Here is an 18,961-nt window from a genome sequence, read left to right on the forward strand (position 1 = left end):
GGAACAGCCAGGAGGAGCCAAAAAATGCTATCAATGAGCTGCAAAATAAAATGGAGACAACCATGGCTTGGATTAAAGAGGCAGAGGAGAGAATAGGTGAACTAGAAGATAAAATTACGGAAAAAGAAGAAGCTGAGAAAAAGAGAGATAAAAAAATCCAGGAGTATGAGGGGAAAATTAGAGAATTAAGTGATGCACTAAAGAGAAATAATATATGCATAATTGGTATTCCAGAGGAGGAAGAGAGAGGGAAAGGTGCTGAAGGGGTACTTGAAGAAATTATAGCTGAGAACTTCCCTGAACTGGGGAAGGAAAAAGGCATTGAAATCCAAGAGGCACAGAGAACTCCCTTCAGACGTAACTTGAATCGATCTTCTGCACGACATATCACAGTGAAACTGGCAAAACACAAGGATAAAGAGAAAATTCTGAAAGCAGCAAGGGATAAACGTGCTCTAACATATAAAGGGAGACCTATAAGACTCGTGACTGATCTCTCTACTGAAACTTGGCAGGCCAGAAAGGAATGGCAGGAGATCTTTAATGTGATGAACAGAAAAAAATATGCAGCCGAGAATCCTTTATCGAGCAAGTCTGTCATTTAGAATAGAAGGAGAGATAAAGGTCTTCTCAAACAAACAAAAACTGAAGAATTTGTCACCACTAAACCAGCCCTACAAGAGATCCTAAGGGGGATCCTGTGAGACAAAGTACCAGAGACATCGCTACAAGCATGAAACCTACAGACATCACAATGACTCTAAACCCATATCTTTCTATAATAACACTGAATGTAAATGGACTAAATGCACCAACCAAAAGACATAGGGTATCAGAATGGATAAAAAAACAAGACCCATCTCTTTGCTGTCTACAAGAGACTCATTTTAGACCTGAGGACACCTTCAGATTGAGAGTGAGGGGATGGAGAACTATTTATCACGCCACTGGAAGCAAAAAGAAAGCTGGAGTAGCCATACTTATATCAGACAAACTAGACTTTAAATTAAGGGCTGTAACAAGAGATGAAGAAGGGCATTATATAATAATCACAGGGTCTATCCATCAGGAAGAGCTAACAATTATAAATGCCTATGTGCCAAATACAGGAGCCCCCAAATATATAAAACAATTACTAACAAACATAAGCAACCTTATTGACAAGAATGTGGTAATTGCAGGGGACTTTAACACTCCACTTACAGAAATGGATAGATCATCTAGACACACGGTCAATAAAGAAACAAGGGCCCTGAATGATACATTGGATCAGATGGACTTGACAGATATATTTAGAACTCTGCATCCCAAAGCAACAGAATATACTTTCTTCTCGAGTGCACATGGAACATTCTCCAAGATAGATCACATACTGGGTCACAAAACAGCCCTTCATAAGTATACAAGAATTGAAATTATACCATGCATACTTTCAGACCACAATGCTATGAAGCTTGAAATCAACCACAGGAAAAAGTCTGGAAAACCTCCAAAAGCATGGAGGTTAAAGAACACCCTACTAACGAATGAGTGGGTCAACCAGGCAATTAGAGAAGAAATTAAAAAATATATGGAAACAAACGAAAATGAAAATACAACAATCCAAATGCTTTGGGATGCAGCGAAGGCAGTCCTAGAGGAAAATACATTGCAATCCAGGCCTATCTCAAGAAACAAGAAAAATCCCAAATACAAAATCTAACAGCACACCTAAAGGAAACAGAAGCAGAACAGCAAAGGCAGCCTAAACCCAGCAGAAGAAGAGAAATAATAAAGATCAGAGCAGAAATAAACAATATAGAATCTAAAAAAACTGTAGAGCAGATCAACGAAACCAAGAGTTGGTTTTTTGAAAAAATAAACAAAATTGATAAACCTCTAGCCAGGCTTCTCAAAAAGAAAAGGGAGATGACCCAAATGATAAAATCATGAATGAAAATGGAATTATTACAACCAATCCCTCAGAGATAAGAGCAATTATCAGGGAATACTATGAAAAATTATATGCCAACAAACTGGACAACCTGGAAGAAATGGACAAATTCCTAAACACCCACACTCTTCCAAAACTCAATCAGGAGGAAATAGAAAGCCTGAACAGACCCATAACCAGCGAAGAAATTGAATCAGTCATCAAAAATCTCCCAACAAATAAGAGTCCAGGACCAGATGGCTTCCCAGGGGAGTTCTACCAGACGTTTAAAGCAGAGATAATACCTATCCTTCTCAAGCTATTCCAAAAAATAGAAAGGGAAGGAAAACTTCCAGACTCATTTTATGAAGCCAGTAGTACTTTGATTCCTAAACCAGACAGAAACCCAGCCAAAAAAGAGAACTGTAGGCCAATATCCCTGATGAATATGGATGCAAAAATTCTCAATAAGATACTAGCAAATCGAATTCAACAGCATATAAAAAGAATTATTCACCATGATCAAGTGGGATTCATTCCTGGGATGCAGGGCTGGTTCAACATTCGTAAATCAATCAATGTGATACATCACATTAATAAAAGAAAAGATAAGAACCATATGATCCTGTCAATCGATGCAGAAAAGGCATTTGACAAAATTCAGCAACCTTTCTTAATAAAAACCCTCGAGAAAGTCGGGATAGAAGGAACATACTTAAAGATCATAAAAGCCATTTATGAAAAGCCCACAGTTAACATCATCCTCAACGGGGAAAAACTGAGAGCTTTTTCCCTGAGATCAGGAACACGACAGGGATGTCCACTCTCACTGCTGTTGTTTAACATAGTGTTGGAAGTGCTAGCATCAGCAATCAGACAACAAAAGGAAATCAAAGGCATCAAAATTGGCAAAGATGAAGTTAAGCTTTTACTTTTTGCAGATAACATATTATACATGAAAAATCCGATAGATTCCACCAAAAGTCTGCTAGAACTGATACATGAATTTAGCAAAGTTGCAGGATACAAAATCAATGTACAGAAATCAGTTGCATTCTCATACACTAATAATAATGAAGCAACAGAAAGACAAATAAAGAAACTGATCCCATTCACAATTGCACCAAGAAGCATAAAATACCTAGGAATAAATCTAACCAAAGATGTAAAAGATCTGTATGCTGAAAACTATAGAAAGCTTATGAAGGAAATTGAAAAAGATATAAAGAAATGGAAAAACATCCGTGCTCATGGATTGGAAGAATAAATATTGTCAAAATGTCAATACTACCCAAAGCTATCTACATATTCAATGCAACCCCAATCAAAATTGTACCAGCATTCTTCTCAAAACTAGAATAAGCAATCCTAAAATTCATATGGAACCACAAAAGGCCCCGAATAGCCAAATTAATTTTGAAGAAGACCAAAGCAGGAGGCATCACAATCCCAGACGTTAGTCTCTACTACAAAGATGTAATCATCAAGACAGCATGGTATTGGCACAAAAACAGACACATAGACCAAAGGAATAGAATAGAAACCCCAAAACTAGACCCACAAACGTATGGCCAACTAATCTTTGACAAAGCAGGAAAGAACATCCAATGGAAAAAGACAGTCTCTTTAACAAATGGTGCTGGGAGAACTGGACAGCAACATGCAGAAGAATGAAACTAGACCACTTTCTTACACCATTCACAAAAATAAACTCAAAATGGATAAAGGACCTGAATGTGAGACAGGAAACCATCAAAACCCTAGAGGAGAAAGCAGGAAAAGACCTCTCTGACCTCAGCCGTAGCAATTTCTTACTTGACACATCTCCAAAGGCTAGGGAATTAGAAGCAAAAATGAACTACTGGGACATGGGCAGAAAACATGAATAGACACTTCTCTAAAGAAGACATCCGGATGGCCAACAGGCACATGAAAAGATGCTCAACATCGCTCATCATCAGGGAAATACAAATTAAAACCACACTCAGATATCACCTCACGTCAGTCAGAGTGGCCAAAATGAACAAATCAGGAGACTATAGATGCTGGAAAGGATGTGGAGAAACGGGAACCCTCTTGCACTGTTGGTGGGAATGCAAACTGGTGCAGCCGCTGTGGAAAACAGTGTGGAGGTTCCTCAAAAAATTAAAAATAGACCTACCCTATGACCCAGCAGTAGCACTGCTAGGAATTTACCCAAGGGATACAGGAGTACTGATGCATAGGGGCACTTGTACCCCAATGTTTATAGCAGCACTCTCAACAATAGCCAAACTATGGAAACAGCCTAAATGTCCATCAACTGATGAATGGATAAAGAAATTGTGGTTTATATACACAATGGAGTACTACGTGGCAATGAGAAAGAATGAAACATGGCCCTTTGTAGCAACGTGGATGGAACTGGAGAGTGTGATGCTAAGTGAAATAAGCCATACAGAGAAGGACAGATACCATCTGTTTTCACTCTTAGGTGGATCCTGAGAAACTTAACAGAAACCCATAGGGGAGGGGAAGGAAAAAAAAAAAAAGGAAATTAGAGTGGGAGAGAGCCAAAGCATAAGAGACTCTTAAAAACTGAGAACAAACTGAGGGTTTATGGGGGGTGGGAGGGGGGGAGGGTGGGTGATGGTTATCGAGGAGGGCACCTTTTGGGATGAACACACGGGTGTTGTATGGAAACCAATTTGACAATAAACTTCATATATTGAAAAAAAAGAAAAGAAAAGAAAAGAAAATGAGCCACCTATTGTGACCTTAGCTCAAATAATCTGAGGGAAGTCTTCTCTTTTTGTTAGCTGTTACCATTGATACATTTAATCTGATAGCAAGCATCAAGGGATAAGGAAAATTCACATGCTAGTATTTCTCAAAATGTAGCCTACACACCACTTCTATCAGCATCACTATGGTGTTTATTTTGAAAGCTGATCCCTGGGTCCCTGCGGAGACCCACTATGTCACTGAAGGGCCTAGGGCTATGCATTATAACAAATACACTAATACTTATGGCACTGAAATTTGATCACTGCTGATCTAGAGGAAAAGCCGAGGATTGTTGATCCTTACTTATTTACACCATTTGATAAGGAAGTGCAGGTTTCTAGAGGGAAATAATACTGCTTTATCCTAGAGCAATTTTTACTTCGCTTATCTCATTTAACTAGTGTCTTCATCTGTCCAGGCTGCTATCACAAATGCCACAGTCTGGGTGACTTAGAAACAGAAATGTATTTCTCACAGTTCTGAAGTTGGAAGTCTGAAGTCATGGAGCCAGCATGGTTTGGTGAAGGACTTTGTCGGGGCAGCAGACTTCTCACATGGTGGAAGGGGTAGGGGAGCTCTCTTGGGTCTCTTTTATAAGAGCATTAATCTCATTCATGAGGTGTCTGCCTAATTAAATGACCTAATCACTTCCCAAAGACCCCCACATACTACACACCATCATATTGGACATTAGGATTTCAACATATGAATGGTGTGGGAGGGACACAAACATTCAGACCACAGCAACCAAAATATCTTGGTTCTATCCAGTACCAACTGCACAACCCTTAACAGAGGTTCTGAGAGCCACTATATCACATGATTTTCAAAAAAGAATGAAAGCATTCTTTTCTCTGGCTTCAGACTAAAGTGGATCCTTGGCTAATTGTATAGAATATGTACTGAAGTGTTATCTACTTGTACAGCTGTTTCAACCATTTTTATTTATTTGTTCAACACATATGACTTAGGGATTTTAGGCTCCATTGATATAATATAGAAAAACAACTTCATTACATATGACGCTTGCCTAGTGAATTCAGAAGAAATTTTATTTTACTAATTCTTTTACTTTCTGAATATACCTGTCAATCTGGTTCAGATAATTAACATGATATTCCTTTATAGATAAGGCCTAAGTTAATACGTGGCTTCTGGCTTCCCTAAATATTTATTGCATAGTCAAAATACATGCATTAGGAAGTTTTAATATTGTCTGATGCCACCTCAGGGGTGATCTGTGTTGTTAGAGGAAATAGGTAAATAGTATTAAGAAACTGCATAACAATTACCTGATATTTCTTATATGTCTTCTTAGTATCCCCTCTTGGTTTTATGTTTAAGTAACTCTTGAAAAAATTAACTGACTAGGAAGCTTGTTTGTCTCTCTAAAATGAAAGTTTCAAAAGACTCCTGTTTTTTTTTATTTGCTTTCTTTTAAATCATGTGTGTGTGTGTGTGTGTGTATTGAAAACATTCAAGTTCTACTCTCTTAGAAAATTTCAAGTATATGCTACAGTTTTGTCAGCTATAGTCACCATGCTGTACGTGAACTTCTCAAAACTTATTCATATTGTGATTGAAAGTTTGTACCTCTTGACCAGTGTCTCCACAGTCCCCCCACACCCAGCCCCTGGTAACCACCATTTTACTGTTTCTATGAGCTGACTTTTTAGATTCCACATATAAATGAGATCATACAGTATTTGTATTTCTCTGTCTGACTTATTTCACTTAGCTTAATGCCCTCAAGATTCATTCATGTTGTCTCAAATGGCAGAATTTCCTTCTTTTTATGGCTGAATAATATTGCATTGTACCTGTTAATGAACACTTGTGTTGTTTCCATGTGTTGGCTACATAAATGACACTGCAATGAACATGGGGGTGCAGATTTCTCTCCAAGATAGTGATTTCATTTCCTTTGGATATATACCCAGAAGTGGAATTGTTGGATCATATGGTATTTCTATTTTTAATTTTTTGAGAAACCTCCATACTGTTTTCCATGGTGGCGGTACCAGTTTTCACTTCCACCAACAGTGCACAAAGGTTTCCTTTTCTCCACATCCTTACCAGCACTTGTTATGTCTTATCTTTTTGGTAATAGTCATTCTAACAGATGTGAGGTGATATCTCATTATGATTTTGATTTGCATTTCCCTGATGATTACTGATGTTGAGCACTTTTTTGTGTACCTGTTGGCAGACTATAGGTCTTTTTTGGAAATATGATTATTCAGATCCTTTGCCAATTGTTTTTGTGCTGCTGAATCATACAAGTTCTTTATATTTTTTGGATATTAACTACTTATCAGATATATACAACTTGCAAATATTTTCTCCTGCTCTGTGGGTTACCTTTTAATTTTGTTGATTGTTTTGTTTTGTTTTTCTTGTTCGTTTGTTCATGCTGTGTTGAAGCCTTTTAGTTTGATATAGTCCTGCTTATTGATTTTTTTATTTGTTGCTTGTGCTTTTGGTGTTATATCCAAACAATTATTGCCAAGACCAATGTCAAGGAGTTTTTCCCTATGTTTTCTTCTAGGACTTTTACAGTTTCAGTTCTTATGTTTAAGTTCTTAATCTATTTTGAGTTAATTTTTCTGGGTGGTGTAAGATAGGGGTCTGGTTTCACTCTTTTGTATGTGGATAACCAATACCATTTATTGAAGAGATTATCCTTTCCCTATTGAGTAGTCTTGGCTTCCTTGCCAAATATTTCTTGGCCATATATGAATGGCTTTATTTATGGACTGTTGATTCTGCTCCATTGGTTGATGTGTCTGTTTTTACACCTGTACTACATTGTTCTGACTACTCTAGCTTTGTAAGATTTTGAAATCAGGAGTGTGATGCCTCCAACTTTGTTCTTCTTCAAGACTGCCTTGGCTATTCAGGATCTTTTGTGATTCCAAACACATTGTAGGACTGTTTTTCATTTCTGTGGAAAATGCCATTGAAATTTTGATAGCGACTGCATTGAATCTATGGATGGCTTTGGCTAATGTGGACATTTTTAACAACACTATCTCTTTTGATACATGAACATGTGATATTTTTTCATTTACTTGTGTTTTCTTCTATTTATTTCATCAGTTTTTTAGAGTTTTTCATATACAGATCTTTTATCTCCTTACATTTATGCCTAAGTATTTTTATTGTTTTATGCTATTTTATATGATTGTTTTCTTTACTTTTTTGCAGATAGTTTGTTGTTAGTGTATAGATATGCATCTAATTTTTGCATATTGATTTTGCATACTGCAGCGTTGCTGAATTTGTTTATTAGTTCTAACAGTTTTTTGGTGGAGTCTTTAGAGTTTTCTACATATAAGGTCATATAATACATAAACAGAGACAATTTTACTTCTTCCTTTCTGATATGAATGCCTTTTATTTCTTTTTGCTAGCCTAGTTAGCTACTGTGGCTAGGACTTCCAGTACTATGTTGAATAGGAGTGGTGAGAGCAGGCATCCTTGTCTTGTTCCTGATCTTAGAGGAAAAGCTTTCAACTTCTCACCATTTCATATAATATTTGCTGTGGACTTTTCATATATGGCCTTTACTATGTTGAACTATGTTCCTTCTATAACCAATTTGTTGATAGTTTTTATCATGAATGGGTGTTGAATTTTGTCAAATTCTTTTTTTGCATCTGTTGAGAGGATCAAATGATTTTCCTTTCATTTATTAACGTGGCACATCATGTTTAGTCATTTGCATGTTGAACCATGCTTCCATCCCAGGCATGGATCCTACTTGATCATGGGTATCATCCTTTTAATGTGCTATTGAATTTTGTTTGCTAGTATTTTGTTCAGAATTTTTGCATCTATTTTCATCAGAGATATTGGCCTGTAGCTTTCTTTTCTTTTATAGTGCCATTATCTGGCTTTGGTATCAGAGTAATGGTACAGCCTCATAAAATGAGTTTGGGAGTGTTCCTTCTTCTTCAAACATTGGGGGAATTTGAGAAGCATTGGCATTAATTATTCTTTAAAAGTTTGGTAGAATTCACCCAAAGAGCCATTAGTTTAGGGCTTTTATTTTGGGGGAGGTTTTTTATTATTGCTTGTATCTCTTCAATTGTTATTGGACTGTTAAATTTTTATTTCTTCATAATTTGGACTTGCTATGTATGTTGTAGGTTGTATGATTCTAGGAACTTTTTCATTTCTTCTAGGTTATCTAGTTTTTTGGCATATAATTGTTAATAGTAGCTTCTTTTGTATTTCTGTGGTATCAATTATGTCCCCTCTTTCATTGACAATTTTGTTTTAGTCCTTCCTCTTTTTTTCTTGGTTAGTTTAGCTAAGCTAAGGGTGTTAATTTTGTTTATCTTTTAAAAAACAACCTTTTAATTTCATTGATTTTTTCTATTGTGTTTCAAGTATATTTAATTTATTTCTGCTCTAATCTCTATTATTTCCTTCCTTCTAACTTTTGGCTTAGTTTTTTCTTCTTTTTCTAATTCCTTCAGGTGTCAAGTTGGGTTGTTTATTTGAAATCTTTCTTCTTAATGTAGAAATTTATCACTATAAACTTCCTTCTTACAACTGCTTGGCAGATTCTGTCTAGTCCCCAGGTGGACGGGACTGACTCTAATACCTTGTTCAGTAGGGTTGCGCTGGGACAAGAGTCCACTTCACGGTCCACAGTTAGGTCCTCAGACAGTGGACCTGATAGCAGGTGTGCATAGATGTGACTCCCACCAGGTCCCTGGAAGACTCCTGCTGGGTCACTGGGTAGGTCCCTGGGTGAAAAGGACTAGCCCTGGACCATGGCTGAGAGGTGCTAGAACTGAGCCCTACTGCTATTTCAAGGTCCACAGGCAAGATTATGTCTGCAGATCTTACCCAGGAGACATGAATGAACGTGTCTCCCACCAAGTCCCTGGGTAGGTTGGGCTGCCCCGTTACCATGACTGGAGCCAAGTATATGGTTGTTTCAGAATCTCCTGAGGTACACACAGGAGTGTCTCCTGACAGGTCCCTGTGCCAGCAGGATTGTTTGTGGACTGCGGGTGGGAGGGGTTGAAGCTAACTATAAGGCCCTTTCATTAAAAAAAATTTTTTTTTCTAATGTTTATTTTTTAGAGAAAGAGAGAGACAGAACATGAGCAGGGAAGGGGCAGAAAGCAAGGGAGACATAAAACTTGGAGTAGGCTGCAGGCTCGGAGCTGTCAGCATAGAGGCTGACACAGGCCCAAACCCATGAACCGTGAGATCATGACTTAAGCTGAAGTCAGATGCTGATGCTCAACTGACTGAGCCACCCAAGTGCCCCTCTAAGGCCCTTTCAGAATCCCTGGATGTGTAAATGGGAGTGTTTCCTTCTGGGTCCCTGGACTCACAAAAATGCTTGCAGACTGTAGCTAGGAGGAGGCTGGAGCCGAGTGTGGGGCTCTTTCAGAATTTATGGGGGAGCAGACAGACATGTCTATGTTTGCGTCCCTGTACTGGCAGGCCTGCTTACAGACTGCAGTTGAGAGGGGCCTGGAGCCATGTGTAGGCCCAAAACTTCTCCTACCTGATTCCTGTGCCAACAGATCAATCCATAGACTATGACTAGGTGGGGACTAGTCATAGATCTCTGGGGGTACTTGGGAATGTTTCCTGCTGAGTTCCTGTGCCAGCATGGCTACTAATGAACTGTGGCTGAAAGGGTCTGAAGCCCAGTTATTGGACCCTTTTAGACTCTACCATCAGGCCAAGTTTGGTGGACTTACCTCAAGGATCTTCCAGATCATAACCAAGAAGATCTAGAGCTGATTCATAGGACACTTCAGGGTCTACAGCCACGACAGAGGTCTGTATGCTTACTACTTAGGTGGATATGACTCCTTCTGGGTCATTTGGTATATGATGCTGGTGACAGGATCAAGCCACAGAGGGCTGTGGCTGAGTCCTCTGGGATAAAGAGCTATTTCTACTTCTGTGGTCCCAGCCACAGATTTAGCCACCTCCACAAAAGCTTCCACCAAGGCAATTTTGTCCATGAGTGGCTGCCAAATTATTATTGCCAAAGAGGAATACAACAGGGGACCTCTTATTCAGCCATCTTGCTGACCTTTTATTCTTTTTTTAAAAAAAGGTTTATGGAGATAAAATTCACATACCATACAATTCAAAGTATATAATTCAGTGGTTATCTGTGTATTAATAGCATTGTGCAAATACCGCCCCAAACAATTTTAGAATATTTTCATCTCCCTCCCCATAACTCCACATCTCTTAGACATCACACCCTAATTCTCCATCCCCCACAGCTCTTGGCAGCCACTAATCTACTTTGTGTCTATGGATTTGCCTATTCTAGACACTTCCTATAAATAAAAATTACCAATATCTTGTCCTTTGTCACTGGCTTCTTTCACTTAGCCATCAGTTTTCAGGGTTCATCCATGTTAGATCATGTATATCAAGAGTCTATTTCTTTTCATTGCTGAATCATATACCATTGTATGGATATACCATATACTGGTTATCCATACATCAGTTGATGGATATTTGGGTTGTTTCCACCTTTTGGCTATTATGGATGCTGCTTTTATGGCCATTTGTGGACAAGTTTCTATATGAACATCTGGGGTAATAAGTAAGCATTCTCATTCTCATTATAGGTAATTCAAGTTTAGAAAGAAATCTGATTATGAGTAAAAAACAACTCAAATGGAAACACATTTTAGGTGAATAAGAAGAGTTCTCACTTTAAAGAAACCCTTAGGTGATTCCCTTTGTAACATTTCCTCAAGTTGAATTTTGGTAGATTTTTGTTTCCCAATTACTGCCAAGTGTTTAGTTTGGCTGGAGGGCTGGGTTTACAGGGTACAGGAAAATGGTGAAAAAAATAGCCATAGAAAGTAACTGTATTACTGCAAACCCTGAGTGCTAAGCCTTTTTTTAATTTTACAGAGAGAGAGAACAAGTGGATAGAGGCAGAGAGAGAGAGAGAGAGAGAGAGAGAGAGAGAGAGAGAGAGATAATATCTTAACCAGGCTCCACACTCAGTGCAGAGCCTGACTCAGGGCTTGATTCCATGACCCTCGGATCATGACCTGAGCCAAAATCAAGAGTCGAATGCCCAACTGACTGAGCCACCCAGGCGCCTCAACTAAGGCTTTTTATGTACGCAGACAATATATAATCATGGATTAATTATCTCTGATGCCTGTAAATTCAGAGTGGGTTAAAGAAGGGTAGCCACCAGATACAGAGGTTGCAGAAAAATACCACAGAAGCAAAGAAAGAGAACTTTCAAAAGAAGGGAATTAAACAGTGTCAAATTCTTCATTCTAGAAAAATCAAGCATGCTAAGGGCTGAGAGAAGGTCTTGGGAATTCACAGCTGATGTTCAAGAGATCAGCTTGCTCACACTGAATGGGTGGGAAGAAGTAGAAGTAACGGCAACAGCCCCTCTTTATGTTAAGGTGGAAATCTAACAGTGCTTAATTCTAAAGAAAGCCAGTCGTAAATAATATAAATCAAGAATAACAATATGAAAGCTATTCTTTATGAATCTCTCATATTGGCACCATGCTATACAGAATCTTGGCTGATTTCCTTCTAGGTTAATGGAAGAACCTAAGTGTTTGTTGAAGAAGTCAGAGTATTCACATGGCATTCAGAGAATTCTTTCACCCTGAAAAGATTCATAGTAAATTGTCATGTAATTGCAAAGATCCAAATAAAATGTGTTCCAGCACTACAGCACTGTTACCACAGGAATGGAATGTTCTGATATTGCCTCGTTTTTAGACCTTCCAGACTGGTCAACACCTCAGTCCAGGATCTGCCAGAGCCAAGGTCACGTGAGATCTCTGAGCCTTGGCTTCCTCATGTGTAAAATGGGGATGCAGATGATAAAAATAGATACGGCTAAAGTTACCATAAAACTTAAGTAAGGTAAAGGACATGAAATCATTCAGTAAAGTGAAAAGCATTATACAGATGTTAACTATTATAATTATTCTAAACTGCTGAACCATATTATCAACGATTCTGTTTATGAAACACACACACACACACACACACACACACACACACACACACACACACACCTGAGAGTGTAAACCACGGTGGCAATCCAACCAAGTACTGTCATTCATTAGTTGTATGATCTTTTTTTTTCAAGCTTTTATTTAAATTCTAGTTAGTTAACATATACAGTAAAATTGGTTTTAGATGTAGAATTTAGTGATTCGTCACTTACATATAACACCCAGTGCTCATCACAAGTGCCCTCCTTAACACCCATCACCCATTTAGTTCATCCCCTACCCACCTCCTTCTATCAACCCTCAGTTAGTACTCTATAGTTAATATTCTGTTATGGTTTGCTTCCCTCTCTCTTTTTTACCCCATCCTCTATGTTCATCTGTTTTGTTTCTTAAATTCCACATAAGAGTGACATCATATGGTATTTGTCTTTCTCTGACTGACTTATTTTGCTTAGTTAGCATAATATACTCTAGCTCCATTCACAACATTGCAAATGGCAAGATTTCATTCCTTTTGATGACTAATATTCCTGAGTAATAAACACCTTCTTTATCCATTCATCAGTTGATGGATATTTGGGCTCTTTCCATAGTTTGGCTATTGTCAATAGTGCTGCTATAAACATTGGGGTGCCTGTACTCCTTCAAATCTGTATTTTTGTATCCTTTGGGTAATAACCTAGAGAGACAATCCCAAGCAGGTTCTGCACTGTCAGCACAGAACCTGATGCAGGGCTCAGTGTCATGAACCATGAGATCATGACCTGAGCCGAAATCAAGAGTCAGACATTTAACTGACTGAGTCACCGAGGTACCCCATCTACTTTTAACTTTTTAAGAAAACTTCACACTGTTTTCCAGAGTGGCTGCACTAGTTTGCATTCCCACCAACAGTGTAAAAGGGTTCCCCTTCCTCCAATATCCTCACCACCATCTGTTGTTCCCTGTGTTGTTAATTTTAGCCATTCTGACAGGTGTGAGGTGATATCTCATCATAGTATTGATTTGTATTTCTCTGATGGTGAGTGACGTTGAGCATCTTTTCATGTATGTCTTCTTTGGAGAAATGTCTGATCATGCCTTCTGCCCATTTTAAATTGGATTATTTGTTTTTTGGGTGTTGAGTTTAATAAGGTTTTCATAGATTTTGGATACTAACCCTTTATCACATATGTCATTTGCAAATATCTGCTGGTGTGATCTTCTACAAGTCACTTCATATCTCAGGACCTTGGTTTCTCTTCATCCTGGCCTATTTTGCACACTTAATACGAGTTCTCATGAAATAATGACAAGAACACACTTTGAAAATTGCAAAGTACTACATAAATGTAAGCCATGGTCATTATCTGGGATTGTCAGCAAGAGTTGACTTTACTGCAGTGGACTTAGAGAAAAGAACTTCTATGTTGGTGTTTCTTGAACCCTTTTACTGTAAAAAGGAACCATTTTCATCCCTCAAAATAATTTTTTTTCTAAATTGAACTGATATATATTAATTCAAGAAAACAGTTACTGGCAATTTATGTGAATCGAAAAGGAAAGATTATAGCATCGATCTCTTCCTTAGGTCTTGGCAAAATGAAATTTAAAAGAATTTCTGCCATCCTTCTTGTGTGGAACCACATTCAGCACAATGTTATAACATAATTGCAGTGTATCTTTCATAAGAACAAAATGTAGCCAGGCCGTTAAAGCTGGCTTTCTTGAAAAGAATTAGCCAAGAAAAAAATAATACACATCTGCATGATACTTGAAATGATTTTATTTCATTGTATTACACTATCCAGGGACCCAAAAAAGTATAAAAAGGAGTTTTTCCGGGTCTTCTGTTATTTGGGCTTTAAGTAGAACATATTGAGAAGCAATAACTTCAAACAATGAGTCTTTAGAACTACACATGAAGAAATAAGTGGCCATAAAATCGAAACACAGTAGGATAAAATAATAAGCTTCATATAGTCCTGTATTCTAAATAAATACTATAATAACTATACTCATTCTTCTTTCATCTTTGGATTTCCTTTCATTTTCGTACAGAACTTCTTGGTACTAAAATGGTAGTTCTGACTCACTGTGTACTCTTTCAATTATCCTCAATGTTTATCTTTCTCTGTTTCTATCAAATAGTACCTGGTTTTCAAATTAAGCTTTAAATTTTTTTTACTGATTTATACTTTTTAAACCTTATTTAGTAGTACAATAATAGCAGTTATTTTTTGCGTTGTGTGTCCCCTTTATTTTGTATTCCATCATGAGATCTAAGGCCATTTTTGAAGATACAAATTACTTCACACCCCTGATGGATGTTATCACCATACACTATATTAAAATTATTCCATAACTGACAAACACCAATGCTTTTGTTTAATGGGACTAAAGAAAAAGATGAGTGTGTGCATGTGTGCACACACACGCGCGCACACACACACACACACACAAGCACAAGTCTCCCTATGAATATGATCCTAAGATTCAGGGGGTAAACAGGCAGATGCATTATACTTTCAGTTACCAAGGCAAATGAATTAGTTTTGTTATGGAAAGGCTGGAGGAACACAAGCAACCCATTAACTTTAAGGGCCATCTGGAGAGAGCCCTTGACAAAGCATTAATGGAAGACAAAACTAGAGGCGTCATGTCAATCATTGTACGTGTATACTCAGCTGGCAACCATGACTTTACAAAAAGGAATGAGAAAAGACTATGTCTGCTTAGAATAACCAGAATTTATAGAATAATTACTCATTGTGATGGGACAAAAATATTTATGAACAAAAAGTCTTATTGCCTCATCAAAGTTAGTTTATACTATTTCAAATTTTAAGAGAAAACACTTGAAAATATTTTTATTCCTAAAGTTTTAAACTAAAAATATAGAGAAAGGTTTTAATTTTTTATCCTTGTAGATAAAGCAGGACATTCCAATAGCATGATGTATGAAGGCTGAATTTCTGATGAGTTGTTTTCATTCATTTAAAAGCATCATCAATTATCTAGTAAATACATACTAAAGATGTACAAACATGAATAAGTGTATTATTTGTCCTCTAGAAGTTTATAAATACAGAAGCTATTTCATTATTTGTGTGTGACTTCTCAGCTTCTCAAAAGACATATACAAAATATTTCACTGCTTGCTTTTCTTTGAGTCCGTTTTTTTAAAAGTGTTTCTAATTTTTGTTATTATTGTTTTCATTCTGACTAGTTTGGAAGTAAAAACACTATCATTGACGCAACCATCACAACACATCACCCCCATGTCTAAGGTTTATATCAATAAAAACACAAGATACACCCAGTTCTAATTCAGTCTTCAATGGCTTAATTACATTATCACCTCATAACAGATGTAAGCAAAAACCAAATACTATTCATAGGAACCAAGGTCACCACTACTAATCCCAGCTCAAGGTGTTTCTTATTTGTAGCATAAACTGGGCATGATAACTGAATTATAATCCTGAATGTTTCTCCCCAAATTATGTGTTTTGGAATGTTTGTCTTAAGAAATGCTTATCTCCTAAAAACCATCCCTTGGGCAATTGTGTCCGTATTTCTTTTTTTAAAGTTTCACAGGGTTCTTAGCATATTAAAGGTTCCTGCAATAATCATTTACCTTTGCCAAAGCCTTTGCTTCCTGAATTTATTTGACCAGGCAACTCCCCGTTCCCACCTTGCCCATTTAAGAACAGTCGTGGATATCTCTCAGAACTAATATTTTCAGGAAGAGACTTTGAGAAATGTTATTGTTGACTGACACAGGAAAGAATTAATTCAGATGGAGATTACATCCTCCTAAAGCTTGAAAAGTCTAACTACTCTGCCTTAGGAAGACACCAATGCAGGGTACCTAAAACAGTGTTTAAGTTACAATGCTTCTTGATATTCTGCTTCCTTAAAGATATTTCCAAGATTTCAAGTGGCCCAGTTATGCTGGGGATCTAACTGGAGAGCCCTCAGATAGTACATTTTTTCCCCTGCTATACCCACGGTTGTTCAAGGCACTTGCATGGTGGAGACATAACGTGAAAGATTGAAAATGTTAAGCCATTTGTTTGTACAAAAAGCTCTAAATGAGGCAGAGTTTATTTGTTCTTTTGTCCCCAAATATTCCACTATCAAAATCAAACACTGGTAAATTGTCCCTCAGTAAGAAAACCATTGACAGAGAATATTAAATAAATAACCACCCAATAATGCATGATTTGGAGCTACTTGGCAAAAGCTACAAGCATTAAATAAATTTTAGCTCACGGGGATAAGATTACTTCCAAGTTTTTGCATTAGGAAATCCTCCTTACCTCAGTCAGGTGCTGAGTTTCTGTCCCCCACCCCGTCCCAGGGCTGCTGGCCACCTGCTCCTACATGCTCTCTGTTCGCTCTCTGTTCTCTGTTCACACAAGGTGGTGGAAATTCCTTGGGTAAAGAATCTACATTATGGAGAAAGGAAACTGTACAAAATTTCTGCCAAAATAGTTCTTTCTCTTGATTTTTTTTTCTGTTTTATTTCATTTCCCTCTTCTTCTGCCACTAGACTCTGTCTGGCATGATATATATTTTTAGCATTGAAATCCTGGCAAATACTGTGAAAAGTATTAAGCAATGCAAAAGTATATGGAAACAAAACAAAAACAAAACAGAAGCCAGGCCAACATTTCCAATATCCAGAAGCAGATGCAAAGGAGGACTGGATGTCTGCACCAATTAAGGAAACAAGAGACTTAGCTTACTAACTTCTTTGACTCAAAACTATAAAGCAGCCAAATCAGCACCCCTACATGACTCAGCTGTTTTTGCTACATTTACAGTAGACATATTTGGCATGTAATAGGTTCCCTCTAACTCTGTCACCAAAGGTACTGGAAATAAGCCTATGGGACTGGCCTTTAATGTAGAAAAGCCAAGATAATGCCCAACTAATAAAAACAGGATCAGTGCTTGTCAAGTCTCTGGACAATTAAATGCCAAGCTTGCTCCCCTGTCCTGCCCTATCAAAACAATCAATTTAATATGGGGCAGAAGTAGATTCTATTGAAAGGCTAAGGAAGACAAGTTGCATTAGCTTAAAAGGCCCACACAAGAACTTAGGAAGCTGTGATGAGTGACATATAAGAGCTAGCTGGACAAAGAAAACCATGAGCCTCAGAATGCCCCACTGCTTCTTTCTGGATATCTTTAATTGGCAAGAACAGTTCAAGGACCTTCTAATCTCCCCAGTGAGGGGATAGCAAATCCCAAGTGCCATCTCTGGAGGCAGCTAGTGGATACCATAGCTACAACTGCAGCATAAAAATACCCTTCTGCTAACCTACTCAGGCCTTGCCCTAGCAACTCTCCTGGGCAGCTGTGTCTAAAAATTGCCTTGCTGCTTCTTAGAAGTGGTTATAAGAGCACATCATAGCCAGAAGTATAATTTAAAATTTTGTTCTATCTATCTATCTATCTATCATCTATCATCTATCTATCTGTCTATCTATCTATCATCTCCCTATGTATATATCAAGCTAAGCTCTCTGGTCACTAACAGATTTAGGGAATGTCCAGGCAACCTGGTGAGGCAATTCCCAAGCTGGTTGTTTCCTTGATGACATGTAGTAATAAAAAACCTACCTGGGATCTTTTCCTCTCTTCATCACAGAAGTAATTTCTTAAAAGCCTGATCCATTCCCTAGGAGAGAGAAACAAATATAAACTCTGTGAGCAGAGAAGGCCTTTCCTATATTCTGTGCTCAGACACTGTCTGCAGCTGCAGAATCATGAAGTTTACGGGGAGGCTTCAAGCTGGCCAGAATCAAAGGAGGAACTTTGCTGTAACAAATAGCCCAAACCATCATAGAATGGAATTGCTAGTATTTATGGCAATTTACTGATTCTACTATCAACCATAGCCCTCCATATGGAGAATATGCAGATACTTTTTGTTCCTAGTAACACTAAATTTCTGAAAGCAAATATGCTTTCTTACCAGGTATCTGGTTAGGTGAAAATTCCTTTGGAGTTCACCTAATCATGTACAATCATTGCATCAGTTATGAAACAAAGCTTAATTTCATTAAAAGGATTCTTCAACAATCAGGTGATGAAAAGTAGCATACTTTATTTTGATTTTCTAAATCAAATACTCTCTTAAAACATATACATATATTTTTTTATTTATCACAGACTCATGCAGAAACAATACACACTTTGTGTGTTTCCCCTTTAGATGTGTTTAAACTAGATTGGGGTTTGAGGTCCCCAGAAGAGTCAAGTAGGATTATTTTCCTTTGGAAAGATG

General features: G+C 37.7%; 1 long non-coding RNA gene across 1 annotated transcript in view; it reads right to left on the reverse strand.

Moving 5' to 3' along the window:
• Window positions 1-18,352, reverse strand: part of LOC122240086 — a 72,289-nt gene extending 53,937 nt beyond the window's left edge. Inside the window, exons 1-2 of the long non-coding RNA XR_006219412.1 lie at window positions 18,295-18,352; window positions 16,986-17,114 (exon numbers count right to left, since the gene is read on the reverse strand). This is a non-coding gene — a long non-coding RNA (uncharacterized LOC122240086). The remainder of the gene's footprint in view (window positions 1-16,985; window positions 17,115-18,294) is intronic.
• Between the last annotated feature and the right edge of the window lie 609 nt (window positions 18,353-18,961).

Source organism: Panthera tigris, chromosome B4 (assembly GCF_018350195.1).
Source record: "Panthera tigris isolate Pti1 chromosome B4, P.tigris_Pti1_mat1.1, whole genome shotgun sequence".
Taxonomy (NCBI): Eukaryota; Metazoa; Chordata; class Mammalia; order Carnivora; family Felidae; genus Panthera; species Panthera tigris.